General features: G+C 32.8%; 1 pseudogene; it reads left to right on the top strand.

Annotated features, from left to right (window-relative positions):
* Nucleotides 1-4,160: 4,160 nt before the first annotated feature.
* Nucleotides 4,161-4,261, top strand: LOC118152554 (U6 spliceosomal RNA; annotated as a pseudogene).
* The last annotated feature ends 259 nt before the right edge of the window (nucleotides 4,262-4,520 follow it).

Here is a 4,520-nt window from a genome sequence, read left to right as displayed (position 1 = left end):
TATAGCATGAAAACTTGTTATAAGTCTTTGCCTTTTACATTTACTGAGTGTAATTGTGTTTTATAATTGATACATATGTTCTTGTAAATGAAATATATACTCTTGTGTCTATCATTTGATTTTCTTTAAATATTTTCCAAGTTTATTATGTTATTTACCAAGGAATACTTTATTATTATAGCTATATAGCATGTGTATATATTTATGGGTTACATGAGATATTTTGATACAGGCATGCAATGCATAATAATCACATTAGGGTAAATGGGGTATCTGTCACTTAAAGCACTTATCCTTTGTTATAAACAATCTAGTTATACTCTTTTAGTTCTTTTAAAATGTACAATTAAATTATTTTTTTGACTGTAATCACCCTATTGTACTAGCAAACACTTAGTACTATTTATTCTAACTCTTTTTTGTACTCATTAGCCATAACCACTTTCCTGCACACCTGACCACTGCCCTTTCCAGCCACTGGTAATCATCCTTCTATACTGTATATCCATTATTTCTATTATTTTAATTTTAGCTCCCACAAATAATTGAAACCTTGTCATGTTTATCTTCTTGTATGTGGCTTATTTCACTTAACATAATTACCTCAAGTTTCACTCAGCTCTTGTTGCAAATGACAGGAACCCATTCTTTCTTGAGGATGAATAAATAATCCATTGTGCATATATACCATATTTTCTTTTTTTGTTCACCTGATGGTAAACACTTAGGTTGCTTACCAGTCTTGCCTATGGTGAATAGTGCTGCAGTAAACATGGGAGTATAGGTAGCTCTTCAACATACTGATTTCCTTTCTTTTGGGTATACACTTAGTAATGAGATTGCTGAATTTTATGATAGCTCTATTTTTAGTTTTTTGAGAAATGTCTAAACTGTTTTCCATAGTGGCTGTACTAATTTACACTCCCAAGAACAGTACACAAGGGTTCTCTTTTCTCCACATCCTTGCCAGTATTAGTTACTGCCTGGATTTTGGATAAAAGCCATTTTGACTGAGTGAGATGACATCTCATTGTAGATTTGATTTGCATTTCTCTCATGTTCAAAAATGTTGAGCAGCTTTTAAAAAAATAAGAAAATAGAAAATTGAGCTTGATTCAACGAATGTAACTTTTATTATGAAGAAATGTCAAACAGATACAAATGAAGAGAATGGTATAATCACCAGCTCACCTTTCCCAGGTACCAATGACCTAGATTAAACAGCTATCCACATTTGCCTTTCAGATTTCATCTACCCCATCCGCCCTTCTTTTCCTGGAATATTTATGACCACATCCCAGACATCACTTTATTTCATCTGAAAATACTTCAGTTGAAAACTCTAGGCGGGGAGTGGTGGCTCATGCCGGTATCTCACCATTTGAGAGGCCAAGGCTGGTGGATCACTTGAGGTCAGGAGTTCTAGAACAACCTGGCCAGTATGGTGAAACCCCATCTCTACTAAAAATACAAAATATTAGCCAGGTGTGGTGGCAGGCACTTGCTATCCCAGCTACTCTGGAAGCTGAGGCAGGAGAATCACTTGAACTCAGGAGGCAGAGGTTGTGGTGAGCTGAGACTGCATCACTGCACTCCAGGTTGGGCGAAAAAGCAAGACTCTGTCTCAAAACAAACAAGCAAATAAACAAACAGCTCTAACACATATGACTTAAAAGGAATAACCACAATACTGCTATCACTTTCAGTAAATTAAAAATAATTTATCAGTATTTTCTAGCATTCAGTTCACATTCAGTTTTTTTCATTTGCCTCAAAAATGTCTTTTTACTGTTGGTGCATTTGAATCAAGATCAAAACAAAGTTTTTAATTGTTAGTATGTTTTAAAAGTATTCTTGAAGCTATAACATAAATATGACTTTAAATATGTATATTACTAAAAATTATACTGTGCCTACTTTTAAAAATAGCTCTGTTGAGATGTAATACACTTACTGTTGCAGGCTGAAAAATAATACTTCTTCTCCCCAAGATGACAGATCCAAGTCCCTGAGACAAGTACAAAAGGCAAGAAATAATCAGCAAAAGAGGAAGCTTAAAGATGTTTACCAAATGTTTTATCTAGATTGAATCAAAGTCTTTTGCAACCATTGCTTAGAAATACTTTTTCTTCTTATTGTATATCTCATGTATTGAAATTAGACAATATGTTATCCTAAAATTCCATCTTTTCTGAGACAAAATATTTCTAGATTGAGAATATACTTAATGGTCTGTCAAAATATAGATTATGTAGTGCCTGATCCTCAGCAAACTAAAATATTCTTAAAGTTTTCATAACAATAAATAGTATTTTTGTTCTGTAATTTAAAAACTATGTTTGAATGCACTAATTTAGTTTCTAAGATTTTTAAATTAATTTTAACTTAGGAAGGTCATTTAAATACCTCCACTTGTTGTAGTGTCCTTTCTTTGGACCACTCTGATTCACTTTAGAGCCCCTTGATCACTGTTAATTTTAAATGTGTAAGTCTCCGATGTCTCTGTTTAAACAACAACAACAACAAAAAAAAGGAAAATTATGCTTGAAGACAGTATTGTCAAACTGCTATATGATTTTATAGTTTAAAACTGATAAATGAACACATGAGAACATTGACTAAAGAATGCCTATAACTAATAAGAAACTTGGATGATAAGACCTGGAGGTGTTACTAAAATAAAAATCTTTTAAATTTTTAACTAAGTTGCTATGGTAGCTTTTTTCATGATAGTGTATTTGGTTTAACTATTTTAACATCTCTATTCAGCAGTTGTAATCCTTATTTTAGTTAAATATGTAAACACAAATTTCTGCAAAATGTGTATAGTTTTGGATCCTTCTGTCAGTACTTAAAATTTTTCTGTAAATTTGACTTTACATAATGCAGGTAGGATATACTTATAACTAGCTGTTAGGAAATAGCATAGTAGAAAAGATGGATGAATATAACTTTTAAACTAAAACTGATTAATTGTAAAGCTAGCAGGGAAAACCAGTCTTGATCATGCTGTCACATAATTTTACTTCTCAATTTGCCAATTAATTTGAACTCCAAATAATGTAGTGCAAAATGAAAACTGAAAATAAAAATTCCCAAATTATTTAGAACAATAATTTTATCTTCATTCTTTGCATTGCTTATATGGTTTTGTTTCCACATACAATCTGAGGCTAGAAGTTAGCCTGTTGAAATTCCATGTGATAATTAATCATGCTTAAATTGGTAGCAAAGAGATAATTTTGGAAAATTTGTGTTTAGGGCATACATTAAAGACTAAAACCATAATGAGTGATAACCAAAAATGAGAACCGACAAATTTTTCCTTTTCTGCTTACCTTGCTTGATTGCCTTACATCCTATACATATTATACATATTTTTAAATTGTTTGCCACTAAATTACAACTCCCATGGAAGCTGGGTATTTGCTTTGCTTCCTTTTTTACTCCAGGTGACAAAACTGTACCTAGAATATGATTTTAAAAAACTCACATGTCTGAAATACTAGGTATCAAGTTGTGAGTTAATATAATACTTTTTCCTTAAATAATTAAATTATTTCCTATAAATGTGAATTTATACTTTTGTCTAGCACTTTAAAAATTATATGTCTAAATTTTATATAAACTTGCTTAAGAATAGAAGAATAGATAAAAGTGTTAAATATTGGGAGACGACCTACTTAGTGTTTCTTAAACCCAACTCCAATAGCTTCCTCTGCCTCCCTATATTTTTTACTTACATCTCAAAATTTGTCCCATTTTATACCTGCCAACATTGAAGCTAGGGTGCCTTTTTGGTTCTGGCTGACATACTTTCTCTTTCCTACAGTTTTTTCTCTCCATCCCTCCTCCCCCTCCCCCCTCCTTCCCTCCCCACTTCTTCCCTCCGCCTCCCTCTCTCCCTCCTCCTCCTCCTCCTCCTCCTCCTCCTCCTCCTCCTCCTCTTCCTCCTCCTTCTTCTCTCTCTCTCTCCCATGTCTGTATTCCCATAGGTATGTTAATCTGTTTGTTTCATTCACAGATTTTTGATCTCATTTTTATTGCATAGAAATAAACATGGCTCTTCCATCAACGGCAAAGTCCAGGTCATATAATCATTACCTATTGCTTGTTTGTTTTAACCTGTCCATTAACTTGGGAATCAAAAAAGTAACAAAGTTCACTTTGTAAGCACATATACTAAAACTGAAGTGATATATTGAATATTAGAATATCCCCTGTGCAAGGATGACAAATTTGTGACACATTTTCTATTTTTCAAATAAGCCTATAAAAAGTTGTTAAACACTAAACATCATTAAAGAACTGCAGATTGAAGGAGAGAATCACTGCACACTCATTAAAGTAACTAACATCCAAAACACTAACAAAACTAAATGCTGACAAACGTGGAAAAATAGTGCACAATATGGAAGATTTCTCTCATTCATTGCTGGTGGGAACCTAAGTTGTACAGCAATTTTGGAAGACATTTTGATCATTTTTTATAACACTAAACACTCTTACCATATGATCCA

This window comes from Callithrix jacchus, chromosome 3 (genome assembly GCF_049354715.1).
Source record: "Callithrix jacchus isolate 240 chromosome 3, calJac240_pri, whole genome shotgun sequence".
Taxonomy (NCBI): Eukaryota; Metazoa; Chordata; class Mammalia; order Primates; family Cebidae; genus Callithrix; species Callithrix jacchus.
Note: the sequence above shows the minus strand (reverse complement) of the source record. Positions and strands in the feature narration are given on the sequence as shown.